General features: G+C 44.5%; 1 protein-coding gene across 1 annotated transcript in view; it reads left to right on the top strand.

Annotated features, from left to right (window-relative positions):
• Positions 1-19382, top strand: part of GUCY1A2 (guanylate cyclase 1 soluble subunit alpha 2) — a 270313-nt gene that overhangs the window by 181475 nt on the left and 69456 nt on the right. The gene's annotated exons all lie outside the window — the stretch shown is intronic.

Here is a 19382-nt window from a genome sequence, read left to right on the forward strand (position 1 = left end):
AGTTAGGACCATGACATTTGCGGTTGCCATGTGGAGGCCCCCTTGTGCTTTAGTCTCCCCTATGAAGTCCAGAATACTGTTCATAACTTGCCATTTGAGGGTCCTTCTCTGTTCTCAGTGTAGTTGGATAGCAGGGTCCGTGGGCTTAAGGACTTAAAAGCCACCTTAAAGTCCTTGGATTTCTACATGCCTGTCCAGATCTCTAGATTGGTGGACAAGTCCAGACAATGTATGTGTAGGCATTCCATTTTCCCACCCACAACCACTGTTCACGCTAGTGACAGACAGTTCCCTTGGATGCGCTCTCTACAGACTTAATGTCTATGGCCCCCAGAAGACTTAGCTTGACACAACAACAGAGAGCTGAAAGCTGTTAAGACTGGTGTGCCAAGTGTTGCTGCCACAGATCAAGGGAAACAGCCTGTTAGTCCTCACAGACAACACAGCAGGAATGTTCTATCTCAACAAGCAAGGAGGAGACCATGCCTCCCCACTCTGTCAAGAGGTAACTCTGATCTGGGAGCTCTGTGTTGCCAACTCAACAGATCTAGAAGCTTCCTGAACAATCTATCAGATCACCTGAGCTGATTGTTTACATATCACCACGAGTGGTCTCTTTATCTAGATGTGGTCAGATACATCTTCCATCAGTAGGGGATTCCCCAAGAGGACCCAGTTATGACAAACGCTAACAGAAAGAATCAGCAATTCTACTTTCTACAGGGTCACAGTACAGGTTCCCTGACAGCTTTTGCTGCTGTGGTCAGGCAGGCTTCTCTATGCTTTTCCTGCAGTCCTGCTCATTCACAGGGTGTTACCAACAGTAAAGATAAGATGGGACCAGCTCCAGTTTGGGGCCCATCAACATTGGTTCTCCACTCTTCTGGCACTGTCAGTGAAATCTCCAATCTTACTTCCACTAGAGTCCGACCTAATCTCCCAAGATCATGGTGCCTACTCCATCTAAGCTTACAGTCTTGAAAAAGGTTCAAGAGAACCTGCTAAATAGTAAAACACCTTCTACAAGAGAGCGTTCTCTCTAAGTGGAGGTGTTGTTTTTTTTTCCATTTGGTCTCACCAGTATGGGGTATCGCTGTCCCATTCATTGGTTCAACATATCCTGGACTGCTTATTGCACCTGGTTTTAGCTGTTAGTTCAATAAAAGTACATCTGGCAGCTATTTCAGCATTCCAACATAAAGTGGTGTGATAGACCCAGGCCAGTTGGGTACAGCAGAATAGGAGAAGGCAGATATACTGGCCACTGGATTAACAGTTTTCTGTTCCCTTACTGACCAGAGCAGGGGCTGCTCCAAGCTAATGAGAACACCTGACTCTAATTAACCTGCAAAGAGTCAAGTGAGGCCATTCAGTTAATGTGACCACCTGACTCTGATTAAGGCCCTGCTGATACTATAAAAAGGGCTCACTCCAGTCAGACAGGGGAGAGCCAGGGAGCCAGAGGAGAGGAAGTGCAGCTGAAGGGCTGGTTAATGAAGACACCCTCAAACCATTGTTAAGGGAGCCCCAAGGTAAGGGTGAAGAAGGGAGAAGCAGGAGAGCTGTGGGGAAGTGGCCCAGGGAAATGTAGCAACTCTGGCAGTGAAAGGTTGGCTCCAGAGCTGCTACCATTAAGGGTCCTGGGACGGAACCCGAGTAGGGGTGGGCCCGGGTTTCCTCCACCACTCAGAACTCCTGCGAGGGGAAGTCGGCCCTGTTAGGACAGGAGGCTGGAAGGAGATGTGGGAGTTTCTCTACAACCTCCTTGCAGGCCTGTGATGAAAGGGTCAGTAGACTGTACTGCCCAGAGAGGAAGGGGCTACGTGGAGGGTCACAGTGAGCCACTGAGGCTACCATAAACCGCCTAGAAGTGCAGGACCCACGGGAGCAAGGTCAGAGCTCTGCCACAGTGGATAATTGCTCTCTTTTCTCTAACATGTCCATAAAGTTTTTGAAAGGCCTCATCAAGCTGTATCCTCAGGCCCAGGACCCCATTCCCTGATGGGTTGCCTTGTTTAAGCCTTTGGCTACTTTGCTTTCTGCTGTATCTATCAATGAAGGTGAAAATTTTAATGGCTGTCACCTCATCCAGAAGGATAGGAAAGCTTTGTGCCTTAATGTCCAGGCCTCCCTGTATGATATTCTTTAAGGATAAAAGTATCCTTGTGTCCTCATCCGGGGTTTGTTCCAAAGGTAGTGTCTTCTTTCCATATCAACCAGCCTATTTATTTGCCTGCATTCTTTCAGAAGCCACATTTGAGCAGGGAAGAGGAGTATTTGCATACCCGAGACGTCAGATGAACTCTGGCATTCTGCCTGGACAGGACCAGGATTCTGTTAGTCCTCCCAACTGTTTGTAGCAGTGGCAGACAGAATAAAAGGAGAATAGTCTCCACTCAGAGAATCTCTTCTTGGATAGCCTCCTGCATACATGTGCTATGACTTGGCTAATGTCACCCCACTGAGCAGAGTCACAGCTCATTCAACAAGATCACAATATTGGCTTCAGCAGAGTTTCTGGAGCAGGTTCTGATTGTAGACATTTGTAGAGTGGCAACTTGGTCCTCATTCCACACATTTGCTTCCCATTATGCTGTTCCTCAAGACTCCAGAGATGATGCTAGAACTAGAAAAGTTGTCCTCCAATGTTTATTTAAATAGACTGTAGTGACAAATGTAACTGCCCTGGGAGGGAAGCCCATCTGGGTTCTCTACAGATTCCGTATCTGTGGTCCCCTGAAGACTTAGCTTGACGCATTAACATCAGATATGTATTCGTGACTTGGTAGTAGGCTACAAGTCAATCATGGAGGTCACAGATTTCGTGATTTTACAAGATCAGCAACTTCCTCAAAATTCCACTTACTCAGCCCTGGGTGGCCAGGCTTGGGTTCCGGCCCCTGGTGGCAAGACGTGGGCTCTGACCCCAGGGAGTGGGGCTCGGGTTCCAGCCCTGGGCCTGAGTCCTGCTGTCCAGGGTTGAAGCCAAGCCCTGAACCCTGCCACCCGTGACTGAAGTCCAAACCCCGTTGCCCATAACTTAGCTTCACGGGGCCCCCTGTGGCATGGGGACCCAGGCAATTGCCCTGGTTTCTACCTCCTAACACTGGCCTTCTGAACATTTCTGTGATTTTATTATTGCCCACATCCGGTCTGTGACTTTTAATAAAAATATTCAAGCCAAAATGTTAGCCTGTGCACATATGCAATCACTCAAAGAAGAAAAAATTGTTACTAACCTGCAGGTAGTTGTTGCTCTTCGAGATGCATTGCACATGTCCATTCCATGACCTGCCCTCCTACCCTTCTTCACTGGAATTCCACCAAGGAAGAACTGAGAGGGGCTAGGGGTGACTCTACTCTTTATACCTGCATGCAAACAGTAGAGGATGCTCAAGCCACCCAACGGGTACTACTGTGGGAACAAGTTTCCTATGGCTGTGTCCTGGGCACGCGGACACCAAGAGTGGAATGGACATGTGCAATACATCTCCCAGAACAACAGCTACTAAACAGGATTAGTAACTATTTTTCAGTCATTCCATGGAATAAATTAAACTGCAAACAATTAAAGTTTAACTTCGTTAATGAGCTTACAGCTTTTATTATAAAATTATTCCCTCTACCTCACTTTTATTTTGATAATACTTTCTACTGTTAAGCAGACCCTGTTATGTCATATTGATATTTACAGGGATTTCTTTTCCAGAGACAACTCTTAGCTAACTATGAGATCATAGTTGAAGCTGAGAATTTAGAAATGAACCACTAGAAATGTGTAGTCATACTGACTTCTATGCTGTATTATTTTAAATAGCTGATTGTTTGGGGATTTTTTTAAACATATCCCTCCAATTGTGAACTTCATTGAGTTATGTTGCCTACAGATATTTTAGTTCCACAGAACAAAGGAAAAAGATCTAGAGAATCTGAAGGGCCTAGCTGCTGCTCTGGGGCTAGGAAACATTTGTTTGGCTCTTAAGGAAGTTTGGAGCTATATGATTATGGGTCATTGAGTGTGTTTACATTAGAAATCAACTTTTCTGGTATATTTTGTGGTCTTATAAGGGTTGAGTTCATGAAAATGTAAATGTTTACATATTTGGTTCATGTTTGAAGTAATGATTGCTATAATAAAATCTGACAGCTTGTGAGATAACAGAAACAGGAAGTCAACAAGTTAGAAAAACAATAGTAAAAAAAGCAATAAATGGAAAGCTACAGTATCAAAGTTGGAAAATTAGTGCCAGGATTCCATAAAATTGCACAAACAAAATGCATCCACAGATGATCAGATATACTGTTAATATATTGTTTATATAAAGGGAAATCATGCCTCACCAATATACTAGAATTCTTTGAGGGGGTCAACAAGCATGTTGACAAGGGGAGCCAGTGGATGTAGTGTAGTTAAATTTTCAGAAAGCCTTTGACAAGGTCCTCACCAAAGGCTGTTAGGCAAAGTACGGTAAGCTGTCATGGAATAAGAGGGAAGATCCTCTCATGTATTGGTAACTGCTTAAATATAGAAAAAAAGGTAGCAATAAATGATCAGTTTTCACAGTGAAGAGAGGTAAATAGTGATGTCCCCAGGGATCTGTACTGGGACCAGTCCTATTCAACATTTTCATAAATGATCTGGGAACAGGAGTAAACAATGAGGTGGCAAAATTTACAGAAGATACAAAACTACTCAGGATAGTTAAGTCCAAAGCAGGCTGCTAAGAGCTACAAAAAGAGATCTCTCAAAACTGAGCGACTGGGCAACAAAATGGCAGATGAAATTCAATGTGGATGAATGTAAAGTAATGCACATTGGAAAACGGAATCCCAACTATACATATAAAATGATGGAGTCTAAATTAGCTGTTACCACTTAAGAAAGATTTTGGAATCATTGTGAATAGTTCTCTGAAAACATCCACTCAATGTACCGCAGCAGTCAAAAAAGTGAACAGAATGTTGGGAATCTTTAAGAAAGGGATAGATAATAAGACATAAAATATCATATTGACTCTATATAAATCCATGGTACACCCACATCTTGAATACTGCATGCAGTATGCAAAAGATACATTGGAATTGGAAAAGGTTCATGAAAGGGTTACAAAAATGATTAAGGGTATGGAATGGCTGCCATATGAGGAGAGAAAAATAAGACTGGGACTTTTCGGCTTGGAAAAGAGATGACTAAGGGGGGATATGATAGTGGTTGTCATAAACAGATAAGAAAAGTTAATAGCACAGAAGTACTTTATATCTCTTTGACTATAAAGGGTTAACAAGTTCAGTAAGCCTGGCTGTCACCTGACCAGAAGACAGATCAGAAGACGGACTTTTTCAAATCTTGAGGGAGGGAAGTTTCTGTGTGTGCTGTTAGTTTTCGGTGGTTGTCACTCTGGGGGCTCAGAGGGACAGATGTGGCAAGCCAGGTTTCTCTCCAATTCCTTGATAACAGGATTTTATAGATTAATCAGTATACTAGTAGATTAAAAGCGGTTAGGTCTGTATGTTTGTTTTCCATTTATTGCAGAAGTGCATTTGCTGGAAGAGTTTAATTGTGTATTTGGCTGAAAGGAAGTTACATATTTGATTTTTGCTGAATAAGGATTTTAATTTGTATTGAATCTTAGGGCGGGGAGGTTCCAGTGCTATAGCGTAAAAAGACCTGTCTAATCTTTAAATTTAGACAAGATAATTTTTACTGTTTTTTTTTCTCTTTAATTAGTTTTTGTTTAACTGATGGTTTTTTTTTTTTTTACTGGTGTGGACCCAGGGACAGGGGTTGGATCACGGGGAATTGGTGGGGAGCAGGAGGGAAGGGGGAGAGAGAGGTAATTTCTCTGTGTCAGGATTCGTGTCTTCAGGAAGAGTCCTGGGAGGGGAAAGAGAAGGAGGGAGGAAGGTGAATTGTCCTCTCTGTTTTGTGATTCAAGGAGTTTGAATCACAGTAATCTTCCAGCGTAACCCAGGGAGGGGAAGCCTGGGAGAGGCAACGGTGGGGGAAAGGGTTTTCTTTCCTTGTGTTAAGATCCAGAGGATCTGGGTCTTGGGGTTCCCCGGGCAAGGTTTGGGGGGACCAGAGTGTACCAGGCACTGGAATTCCTGGTTGGTTCTAAGCTGGTAATTGAGCTTAGAGGAATTCATGCTGGTACCCCATCTTTTGGACACAAAGGTTCAGAGTGGGGAATTGTACCATGACACCGGTCTATAAAATCATGACAGGTGTAGAGAAGTGTTATTTACTCCTCATAACACCAGAACTTGGGGTTACCAAATGAAATTAATAGGTAGCAGGTTTAAAGCAAACAAAAGGAAATCCTTGCCAGGGGATGTTGTGAAGGCCAAGACTATAACTGGGTTCAAAAAAGAACTAGATAAGTTAATGGAGGATAGGTCCATTCATGGCTATTAGCCAGGATGGGTAGGGATGGTCTCCCTAGCCTCTATTTGCCAAGAGCTGGGAGTGGGCGACAGGATGGATCACTTGATGATTGCCTGCTCTGTTCATTCCCTCTGGGGCATCTGGCATTGGCCACTGTCAGAAGACAGTATACTGGGATAGATAGACCTTTGGTCTGACCCAATATGGCCATTCTTATGTATACATTTAACTAGCCATTTGTACATTCAATTAGCATGAGTATTATAATAATTATGGCAGTGGTTCTCAACCAGGGGTAAGTGTATCCTTAGGCGTATGCAGAGGTCTTCCGGGGGCTACATCAACTCATCTAGATACTTGCCTAGTTTTACAACAGGCTACATAAAAAAAGCACTCGCAATGTCAGTACAAACTAAAATTTCATACAAACAAAATGAGAAAGCAAGCAATTTTTCAGTAATAGTGTACTGTGGCACTTTTATACTTTTATGTCTGATTTTGTAAGCAAGTAGTTTTTAAGTGAGTTGAAACTTGGGGTACACAAGACAATCGGACTCCTGAATGGGTTACAGTAGTCTGGAAAGGTTGAGAACCACTGAATTATGGTAATCACACACACAGATTTTGTGCATACAATTATGAAAATCTGGCCCGTAAAACAATATTCATGGGACCTTATAAACTATATTTAATCTTGATGAAACTTGAGATTGGCTACAGGTATGTGACTTGGTTCTGTTAAAAGGCTTGTTTTATATCCAGCACATCACATTACACGGTGACTCACATCTCTCAGCATTTAGATGAGACCTGGTGTGCAGCGAAAGCATTTCCAGAGCTTTGGCACTTTCAGTAGAGCTAAAGGAAACAGAAGTGTGAGAGGAAAATGGAGGCCAATCCTGTATTCCTTGCACAGACTTCAATGTCCTGTGATTTACAGTGTACTAAAAGCTTTCTGGCTTTAGCAGAGAAAGCAGGAGAGTGGTAGACCTGATAGCTTTCACACATCCTGTCACCATTGTTGTAATACAGAATCTCTTCTGTGATTTGTTTCTGAAAGAAATATTGCTAACAGTGAATGGATTGATATTGCAACTTTGACTAGTGGGCAAATCCTGAGCTCATGATTTATTTTTTACTTTGTCCATACCCAGGGAGTGGGATCAGGGCACGGGGGCTTGCCCCGCACTGTCTGCCTGGCGCTCCTGCCAGGGAGCGGAGTTGGGGGGCTTGCCCAGGGCCGGCGCTTCCATTTAGGCGACCTAGGGCGCCAGGATTTCGGAGGGCAGCATTTTGCTGCCCTCGGCGGCAATTTGGCAGTGGGGGGTCCTTCCGCGCTCTGGGTCGTCGTCGGCAATTCTGCGACGGGTCCTTCACTCACTCCGAGACCCGCCACTGAAGTGCCCCGAAGACCGGGAGCACGGAAGGACCCCCGACTAGGGCGTCAAAAACCCTGGGCTTGCCCCACCCTCACTCCCTGTCTGGAGCGCTGGGTAGGCAGGTGGAGCAGGGCAAGCCCTCGTGCCCCAACCCCGCTCCCTGGCAGGAGTGCCGGGTGAGCAGAGCGGGGCATGGTCCCACACCTCAACCCTGCTCCACTGCAGGAGTGTTGGGTGGGCGGAGTGGGGCAAGCTGACGGAATGGGTGGGGATGCAGGGGTGCCCATTATTTTGGGGCCCCCAGACGCGGGACTCCTTGGCCCAGTGACTAATATGCCACTGGTTGTATGAGAATATTTATTTAAAACTGTTTCATACATTTAAAAGGCACAGTTGCCAACTTTCATGTGGTAATTAAGCACTCCGACTTTCACAATAAACCAAAAATCAAGCTACTCCCATTTCAAAACAAGGCCAAAACAAGCCAATCCCTAAGAACCCCAACACTCTATGTGACTAAATCCCCCAAGCATGCATCTGGGACTGTGGTGGGCCTGCTATGCACCCCTGACTCTCTCCCCACCTTGCCTCTGTTTGCCCCTGCCCCCAACTTGCTGATAAAAAAAAAAAAAAAAAGAAGCAAGCTACAAGCCAAAAATTAGCCAACAAGCAATTCACAAGCCAGTTAAGCCAAAAACAAGCCCAATTTCTGTGTGGCTTTTTTTTTGGGGTGGGTTTGGGATGTCTGTTGTTCAAGATCTGTTTCTTATCTCCTTATGTTTCTTTTATATATGGTAGCAGCATATTAATAGCTAGTGTTAATACTGTAAAAGGAATTCTCCAGAGTGTTGACCTTCAGAGATAAAGGTCACTGTGCATATGTCATCTAATGTATTAAAATCCATAGGCATTATTTTTGGCATCATTTTTTATCATGCTTAAAATGCTGCCTAATTATTTAATGTGAAGTGTGGATTCTAGTGAAACAAAAAGGTTTTCTGTTTATTTCTGACTGCTTAACTGTAATCTAGTGATTTAGCTGAATTGATGGCTTCAATATTATTCAATAATATTCTGTTTGTAACATTTCCAGTTTATCAGGAAGCAAAAAGCTTCACATGTAAGCTTATTCTTCAGAGTTCTGGTCTTGCTGGATATATTTTATTATGATTTTGACCAAAGAGTTTTCCTAAGAAGTCATTCTCCAATATTATCTGCATATTTTTGCAGTGTGCAAAGGTGGCACTAATAGGTTTGTGGAGAGAGAAAGAGAACTCAGAAGACTCAGAGGAAAAAGCTAACATTGATTTGCATGAAGCTGCTAAAATTAACTCTACAATTATGTAGATTTGTTGTGTGCAGCTGTTCCTGTTGAAAGCATAGAAACTGTGCCCTGTCAGAGCAATTCAAAGCATGCTTTAGGATATGTTGCTTAACAGAGCAAAAATATCATGTTTCTATGAAATTACAATGTTACAGTTGTATAAGAATTAGAAATATAAATGCTTTCATCAGGATAGGGATGAAAACATACGCTGCTTCCCTTCTGGTTTCTGTTTGCTTGCTTGCTAATGACTAGGTAATAACATAGTCTAAATAGAGTAGTATAGAACAGGGCTTAGTTGATACTGGGTTAAATTGGATTAGTTTATTATCATTTAGGTTAGATTGGAACTTTTATCTACTTATATTGCAATGATATAAAACAATGCAGAATTGTCTTTTCCTTTCTTTCTTTATTATCAACAGACAGTGCTCGGATATGATTTTACTAGCCTAATTTTGAAGTGGATTTGTAAACTCTATACTATGAGTGTGGTCTTAACATTAGCACTGTTATAACACAACTGTGCATCGGCTTGAGAGAAATACAGAATTCCAAATAAAAGACCAATTCACATCCGGTGTAAGAACTTTCCCTCATTCTTTGTGGTTAAAAAAATCTGGAGAGGGACTCAGGTCCAATTTTGTGCTCTGCCACAGCTTTCCATATGACTTTGAGCAAGTCACTGAATTCCCCATCTGTAAAATGTGAGTGACAATTCTTTCCTCCCATTTCTTTGTCTGTCTTGTCTACTTAAACTGTCTTTTTTTCCTCTCAGTTGGGGATCTCTAAACTGATCAATGGGGAGCGTGGAATTATGAATATTTATCATTTAAATCAGAGCACCAGGGAGAAGAAGGGACTCCATGGAACTGCAATTGCTTATGTACACAGTGAATTTAACAAAAATTTTCCATTCCAACTAAATGGCAGGCAACAGGACATATTTAGTGTAACCAGAATCTTTTGGCTGTTCAGACAAACATGACCAATTCCACTTAGAATCATAAAGTTTAGGCTCAGAAGGGACTATCAGATCAAACCTCTGATAAATCACAGGCCACCAGCACCAGCCAGCATCCACACATTGAACCCAACAACCAAAACTAGACCAAAATATCACAGCCCACAGGAGACTACTAGACTATTACGTGCCACAGGCAGAGAATAGGAGAGGCTGAAGTGCACCAGTGCCTGAGGCCCCTACAGTGGCAGAGAATTGATTAAGTGAGATATACTCAGATAATCCTGGCAAGTGACCTGCATTCCATGTGGCAGAGGAAGGCGAAAAACATCTAAGGTCACTACCAGTCTTGACCTGAGGGAAAACTGCTTCCCAACCACACATATGGTGATGGGTTAGACTCTGATCATCTGAGCAAGAAACAGTCAGCCAAACACCTGAGAGAGAGGTGGCTTGGTGCCACCTCAGAGCAATGGTCCATCCCTTCCTGTGCCCTATGTCCTGCTGCGGCCATCTCTGATGCTTCTGATAAGATGACAAAAAAACAAACAAAAACCCAACCCATCAGCATACTCTAGGGTGAGGGAATCCTTTTCTGACCCCTGCTCCTCTCATACTTTTATATAGCATGTGGCCTCAAATGCTCTGTACACTCAAAAGATCATAATTTTCTAGAATGTACTGTGTTTAATGGCTTCTGATGGAGCAGACTTGCTGAACACAATGTTCAGTAAAGAACTGGTAGGAATGGAGTCATTTATTTATGTATTGTTACTGGGATAGTGCTCTTCACTGCTTGTTTTTAGTTCAGATTTCCTTCTTCTATCACTGGGCTGGTCCGCTTTTACAAGCAGCTGCTTAAATCACTCAAGTTGTGTATGTTTTAACTAAACAGTTAAATGCTGCAGTTCTCTTTTAAAATTGTTAAGATTGTTGGTGATGCGAATAGTCTCATCAGCATGTGGAAATCTGTACTGTAACGTTCCTTGCTCAAGCTGTGGTTTCCTAGCAACGTCTGCTTTTACCTAATGGTCTAAATCAGTCTCCAAGCTATAAAATATCCTATTTCAGGTTTGCTAACTTCAATGAGAAATTTGTTATTTTTATGTGGAAATGTTATTGCGAAAGAGCACGTTTGCATATAGAACCATTTTTAGACAATGTCTGAACAATGTGGTTATGCAACTGTAGTTCATGTGCTGAGTTACTGAGCTCACCAGCATTAGCATGTCACTTTAAAGGTGATTCCTTTGCTGTATATTTGATTTGAAAAACTGCATAGTTCATAAGGAAGTTGGACGTTACAAGTTTTGTACTTTATTTTTAGGAATGTGGGCAAAGTGGGCCAAATTCAGGTCTGGTGTCAGGGGATGAAACTCTACCAAAGTCAATGGAACTACACCATGGCTGAATTTGGCTCAGTGTCTTTAACAAATACCAGCGAAGAGGAGTTGACCTGTAACTCGGCATGCTTCCCTGGTTTCTGGAGTGTGGGGATTTGCAGGATTTGTTAGCCTATTCAGGGGCTTTTTCATCGCTCCAGCCATTTTAACTCAAGTACTTCCCATGTGCTTTATTAATTTTGTAAAGAAAACCACACCCTGTATTTACAATTTCTATTCCTTTTGAAGAGACTCTTTAATATCCAGTTATGCAGTGCACCCCTTCTCTGAAACAGTTATTACATATATGCTGCAACAACAAGGGCAATTATAAGGGGGTTTAACATACTTGGTGTCTCTGGTACAACAGTTTAATGGTATGTGTGAATCTGAGAAATTGAATGGAGTATTTATTTTACTGAAATGGTATTTTCATGCTTTACTACTATGAGGATGTGGATTTCTGGAATCTGTTGGATTAAAAACATTTGTCTTATTAATCAGAGACTGTGACAATGTCAGTTCTAAATAGAATGTAGAGTTTGAAAACTGTACAGAGTGCTGTGCCTATAACCATAGAGTAATGCTGATCAAGTTGGGCAGCAGAGTGGAACCTAATCCTGAACTAATGAGAGTTCAGCTGCAAGGCCACCAACTTATTCTTCCTCTGCTTACTAGGAAGAGTGAGGCCTGAGAGAGAAGCACATTGCTAATGGCCTCATTAACAAGAGGAGGATTGCAGAGAAGCAGATACCTCTTTAGATCTGGCCATTCTTCACCCATGCCGCCACTTTTTCTCAGACCTCATTCTCTTCAGAATGTGCCCTGCACCAGGATACTCAGACATCCTGATTCTTTGGGAACATACCAGGGAGCACCCAGGTCAGTTACAGTGAAATCTATCCAAATATAACCCCATAGTTGTTTGAGTAATGTTCATATGGGGACTCCACTTCAGTTGCGCAAGCGCCTTTGATCAGAGATTTTTGGTAGTAGTGTTCAGTCTGCACATGCTCTCTAGCTATCCCAGAGATGGGCAAACTACAGCCTACGGTCCACATCCGGCCTGCAGGACCCTCCTGCCCGGTCCCTGAGCTCCTGGCCTGGGTGGCTAGCCTTGGGCTCCTCTCCCACTGTTCCCCTCCCCTACAGCCTCAGCTCACTGTGGCACTGGTGCAATGCTGTGGGTGGTGAGGCTGTGAGCTCTTGCCGAGCAGCACAGCTACAGAGCCGTGGCCTGACCTGGTGTTCTGTGCTGCACGGTGGCATGGCTGGCTCCAGCCAGGTGGTGTGGCTGCCTGTCCTGATGCTCTGGGCGTCGTGGCTATAGCACTGCCAGCCACTGGTGCTCCAGGCAGCGCAGTAAGGGGGCAGGGAGCAGGAGGGGTTGGATAGAGGACAGGGAAGTTCAGGATGGTGGTCAGGGACCAGGGGTGTGGATAGAGGTCGGGGCAGTTAGAGGGTGGGGAACAGAGGGGTTGAATGGGTGCAGGGGTCCTGAGGAGGAAGTCAGGAAGGAGGGGGGGTTGATGGGGCAGCGGGGGCAGTCAGGGGCAGGGGATCTGGAAGCAGTCAGGCAGAAGTGGTAGGATAGGGCAGGGGCCCAGGGGGATCAATCAGGAATGAGAGGAGGGGTTGGATGGGGCAGCGTGGGACAGTCAGGGGCAGGGGGTCTGGAGGTGGTCAGGGGACAGGGAGCGGTGGATGAGGCAGGATTCCCAGGGTGGCCATCAGGGGACAGGGAACGGGGCGTGGGGATGAGGTTGGAAGGGGCAGGAGTCTCGAGGGGACCATCAGAGAGTGACAAGCAAGGGGGGGTCAGATAGGGGGCAGTGGCTGGACCATGCCTGGCTGTTTAGGAAGGCACGGCCTCCCCTAACCGGCCCTCCATACAATTTTGGAAACCCGATGTGGCCGTCAGGCCAAAAAGTTTGCCTGCTCCAAGCTATCCCCATGATCCATACTAAGGACAATGTAGGACACGTCTCCCTCAGTTCCTGCTCAATTGCCTTGGCCTGAGACAGAGTGACTTGTGGTACCCACTTCCTTAACTATCTTCCTTTTTAGGTGTAGTTTTTAGCAGTTCTGAGTAATTTGTAAAAGCAGCAGAGTCCTGTGGCACCTTATAGACTAACAGACGTTTTGAAGCATGAGCTTTCGTGGGTGAATACCCACTTCATCGGATGCAGTAAGGGGGCAGGGAGCAGGGGGGGTTGGATAGAGGACAGGGAAGTTCATGCTCCAAAACGTCTGTTAGTCTATAAGGTGCCACAGGACTCTTTGTTGCTTTTACAGATCTAGACTAACACGGCTACCCTTCTGATACTGAGTAATTTGGTTTTTACTGAGCTTCTTTTATTTTATTAGTTTTTAATACTTCAATAGTGTATTTGGGGGACTTTTGGAAGATGCCTCTCCCCAGCTCATCCCCAAGGGGGTCTCCTGATTTCTCTGAGAAGTGTATTTTCTCCCTCAGGTTATAACTAAATCCTCATTTGCCAGGATTCTATCCAAATTAGTGATGGCCACTCTCGCCATCTCTGCTGCTTAGGGAACACACAGACATCCCATGTAAGTGCAGAATTTGTTCAGAGTTTATGAGCTGGCCTAGAAAAAACGAGGAGATAATCTGAGGCTTCTCATGATGGAGAGCTCTCTTCGACTGTCTTCAGACCTGGATCTTGGTGTTCTCCCTATACAGAAGTCCTCCAGTGTTCAGAGTGCCCCATCGACTTCCACAGCTCAGTTGCCTTATAGGCCTTCTTGGAAGAAAATGTTGATGGACAGCGCCAGACTTAGAGGAAAAAAAGAAATTCTAGAGCCCCTCATAAAGAAGTTGGTGCTAAGAAATCTAGATTACCTGAGAGACCTGCAGTTTCAGAGACCTCGCCTCCCGAGAAGGGTACCGCTGATGCTTTGAGTGCTCCTAGTGCAGAGGGATCCTTGTCATCCAAGGTTTTAGGTACCTCTATGTCCTACAGTACCCAGCATCTTTTGGTACTGAGGCCAGTCCCAGACCATCTAAGAACAATTGTAATAGTAATGACCCTAAGGACTTGGTAACAAAAGAATTGGTGCCTATTGCTGCACTCGTTGGTATTTCAGTTAAGGCCACAAACTGATCCGACAATACTGATGAAGCCAAGATAGGCAGCAGAACTGATTCAACCACCCTGAGCCTCACCAGGTTCCTGAGCTGTTGCACTCAGTACTAGAAGAGTTCATATACTCCAGGGACCTGTTTATTTCTGATGAGCCTGAGTCTCCCAGGCTAATGAGTATAGACTTCATACCAAAATCACATCTGTCACTGGTATCATACCATTCTCTGGTACTGTTTTGCTTCCTGGCACCCACTAGAAGGGCAGACAATCTGTTGCAGCACCGCCATCTGCCCCTACTCTGAGATGAGGACAGCTCCTCGGACTCCCAGATCTCGGTTCAAGGCTTGCTTGATTACTGACCCAGAGCTGCCTTTCCAGACACTTATTCTGTGAGGGGAAACCTCAAGACAAAGGCACGTTGGTCACCATGCACTCTTCCACATGCACATCCAATCTTGGGTGTCTCCACCTTTCCCTTATGACCCTCTTCAGCGGCCTTTTTGGGACCTGTAGGTTGCCTATAGACAACAGTTCTGCAGTGGGAATGTCAGAAGTAGCAACCACCCTCATGTGGTGTTCCATGTCAATATTCACCCCAAGGGGACTCTTTTGAGAAACATGGGGAAAGAATTTTATCAGGAAGTTACTCCATGGACTAACTTTTTTTCCCCTCCTCCTTACCTAATGAAATGATAAAGTCTCCTCCCCCCTCACATGTGGATGATTTTAAGCCATTCCAAGAGCTCCTGAAGAGACTCAGTCTCCTTCCAAATCCCCTTAGAGGAAGTTCATGAGACCAAGCACAGACTTAGACATTCTTCATACTGCCATATCTAGGTGGTTAGCCTTACCTATAAATGAGGCCTTGCTTCAAGCTGCTATAACAATTTCACAAACTCTGGCAACCATGCCTTCAACTTGAAATAGGGCAGGTAAATACTATGTTCCTGCTAAAGGTTCTGAACTCTTTGCTGGTGGTTGCTGTGAATGAACGAAGTAGACAACACTATTTGAAAGCTGCTCTGCATGATAAGTACTATAAATACCTAGATGTCTTTGGTTGCTGAATTTACTCTTCTGCTTTGATGCAATATAGAATGGACAATTACCAAGCCCTGAATGAAAAAATATAACCATACCAACAATGAAAAATTTAGCTTTTTTGATGATCTGCTTCAGGAAAAAGGAGATCAGTTCTAGGTGATCATCACAAAGGGACAGCTATTCGCGAGAACTTTGTTGCAAGCACACTTTGCCTCCTGGCTGAAATCAAAAATTCTGTGGGAGTCCAGAACACCACTGAGAACTTTCCCACTGATGAGCTCAAGCTCTTCAGTGACTCCACCAATGAGTCCTTACATTCTCTTAAGGATAGGGTGACCATATTTTCCCAAAGGGCAAACAAGACACCCCTGAGCCAGCCGGCTTGCCCCCTGCCCTCACGCAGCACTGTCCCAAGCTCTCTCTGCCTCCCGCCCACATGGGGCCAGCCTTTGGCAACTGGTGCCAAAGAATGGCCTGGAACCCCCCTGCCTCCAACCTGCAACCCCCCTCCCACAGTTCCCTTCCCCCTTGCAGAAGGCTGATAGTCCAAGCCCTCCTGCCCCCCACAGGGATGATGGTCCAAGGCCCCCCTCTCTCCCCTGCATGCAGGGTGGGCCGATGGGCCTGAGCCACTCTCTCTAGCCCTCTCTCCATTACAGGGCCTGTGTTGCCACTTGCACCCCCCCACGCACACACACGTTCCTCCACCCTAATTTTTGGACAAAACTGGACATTTGTCCAGTTTCCTCTTGCCAACTGATGATCCGTCAACTGACAAATGCCCATTTTTGTTAAAAAAGTCAGGACAGCTGGGATGAATGGTCACCCTCCTTAAGGATTTAAGAGCTACTCTCTGTTCCCTCTGTATCTGCACACCTGTAAATAAACGACAATTCACCAGGTCATAGATATCTTCAAGATCACACCTCATACAATTTCCAGCTTATCTGAGAACTTCATAACCACCCTAAGAGGAGCCTGCACCCCAAAACAGAAGACCATCTGCCACCACCACAGCTACAACTCAACCCTCTTCATTGAGTAAGCATCCATTTTGATATCATGCTCAAGGATCATGGTCTGTTCCACCTTACAGATGTACAACTGTGTTCTTCTGTCCTGTCAGCCTTTAGGGATCATCTCTCCCATTTTTCAAACCTCCTAGGAATAGATCACTTCAAAATGATGTTTTTCGAAGGTTATATGCTATTCTATACACTTTGTCTCCATTTCCCTGCACCATCCCCCTTCCCTTCCCTTTTCAGCGACCTATCTCAAACATATGTTGAGAAGAGAGTCTTGGCATGCAACATGACAAAGGTGCATGCTGCCATGTGACCCAAGTTACATTTTCACTGCTTCCAGGCTTAGTTGAGGACTGTTTATGCTCCCAAACACACACTACACAAGTTAGTGTTGGTTCCCATGGCAGATATTAATCTCCCCCAGTTGGCAGAAAGACCCAAACAAGGTTTGCACAGGAATTCCCTTCATTCCCCTGCTCCCAACCACAAAACTGTATGCATCTCTTACAGAATGGGGAGCTCATCTTCAAAGGCATACCGTTCAAGGCAAAATGGACTGCCCAGTAATCCACTCTCCATATTAACCTACTGGAACTCATATATGCCTGCAAACACTTCCTTCCTAAAATCATCAGGATAATGACAGACAACAGAGCAAGATCTATTATATAAATTCATAGGGGAGTGCAACATCCCCTTCTTTTGTGTCGAAATAGTAAAGCTGTGGAGCTGGGGAATAACCCATCAGATCCTCATCTCAGCTATGCACTTAACAGGTCTTCAAAACACCATACCCAACAGTCTGAGCAGACACGTATGCCAGGTTCACAAATGGGACATTCAAATATGCCTCATCTAGCGTTTCCTGGAAACAGATTCGTCACCACCCCCACCAAGAAGTGTCAGAAATTCTGCTCAAGAGGAGTTCTAGATCATCACTCTTTGGGAGATGCCTGGCTCATCTTCTGGCCGAGAAATCTTCTGTACCCTATCTTCCAACACCACTGATCCTCAGAGTTCTAAACAAAATCCAAATAGGGCAGAGCCGGAATCTTGGCCAAGGCAAATATGGTTTCCATACTTGATTTGTCTCTCATCTCACTCTGCACTTCGACTGCCAATAATAATTACCCTGCTAACCCAGGTCCAAGGAAACATTCTTCACCCTAACCTGAACACACTATGACTCAAGGCTTGGTTTCCAAATGGATCTTGGGGTAGAGGTCTCAATTTTCAGAGAGGTACAATAAGTATTGCTGAGTAGCAGAAGAGTGTCAGGTAGAAACTTTCCTTTAAAAATGGAAGCAATTCTCTCATTAGTGTACCCAGTGACATTTCTCCCTATTGACTCTTTCCATTTGAATATTTAGATTACCTTTTGAGTTTGAAGAATTCAGGCTTCTTCCTGAGTTCCATTAAAGTTAATTTAGCAGCTATCACAGCTTTCCATTTCCCTGTTGAAGGGTTATCTTGTTCACTCACTCCACTAATTCCAGATTCATCAAAGGGTTATCTAACCTTTTTCTGCTTGGCAAAGAAGCCACCTCACCACAGGATTTGAATTTGGTCCTCAGCTCTCTGATGAAACCTCCCTTTGAGTCACAAGCCGAGTGTTCCTTTTCACACTTGTCCATGAAGACTGAATTCTTAGTGACTGTCACCTCCACTAGGAGAATTTGTTCACTAGGAGCCCCCCTACACAGCTTTCTATAAATTCAACCTCTCTATCCTCATTTTATATTAAGGTGAATAGAAGAACAGCCATACTAGGTCAGACGAATAGTCCATCTAGCCCAGTATCCAGTCTTCTGACAGTGACCAATGCCAGGTGCTTCGGAGGGAATGAACAGAACAGGCAATCATAAAGAGACCCATCTGCTGTTGTCAGCTCCAGCTTCTAGCACTAAGAGGCTAGAACACCCAAAGCACAGGATTGCATCCCTAACCATCTTGGTTAATAGCCACTGATGGTCCTATCTTCCATGAACTTATCTAATTCTTCTTTGAGCCCCATTATAGTTTTGACCTTCACAACATCCCCTGGCAATGAGTTCACAGGTTGACTGTGTTCTTTGGAGAAGTACTTCCTTTGGTTTGTTTTAAACCATCTTCCTATTAATTTCATTGGGTGACCCCTGGTTCTTGTGTTATATGAAGAGGTAAATAACACTTCCTTATTCACTTTCTTCCCACCTTTAATGATATTATAGGCTTCTATCATACCCCTGCCCCGACCCCTTAGTCGTCTCTTTTCCAAGATGAAAAGTCCCAGTCTTTTTAATCTCTCCTGGTAGAGAAGCTGTTTCATACCCGCTTATAATTATGGTTGCCCTTCTCTGTACCTTTTCCAATTCTAATATATGCTTGTTGAGATGGAGCAACCAGAACTGCACAAGTATTCAAGGTGTGGGCATACCATGAATTGATATAGGGGCATTATATTTTCTATCTTATTATTAAGATTAAGATTTAGGCACAGGGATTTTTATTAGCATTCATGGGCAGGACATGGGCAATAAACAACAAATCACAGAAGCCCAAACCCTGCAGTGCAAGGCTGACAGCCAGAGCCCCAACGCAACTGCCCGACTCCGCCACTTCGAGAGCTCACTGCCCAAGCCCTGCTGCTGCAGGAGGATGACAGCCAGAGCCAGCAGGGCTGACTGCCTAAGTCAGAGCTCTGCTACTGCATCGGGCTGACTGCCCAACCCCCACCACCTGGGGTTCAAGCTGAAGCCAGAAATCACTGAGGTCTGTGAACGTCTTGGAACCCAT

The sequence above is a fragment of the Chelonoidis abingdonii genome, chromosome 1 (assembly GCF_003597395.2).
Source record: "Chelonoidis abingdonii isolate Lonesome George chromosome 1, CheloAbing_2.0, whole genome shotgun sequence".
NCBI lineage: Eukaryota > Metazoa > Chordata > Testudines > Testudinidae > Chelonoidis > Chelonoidis abingdonii.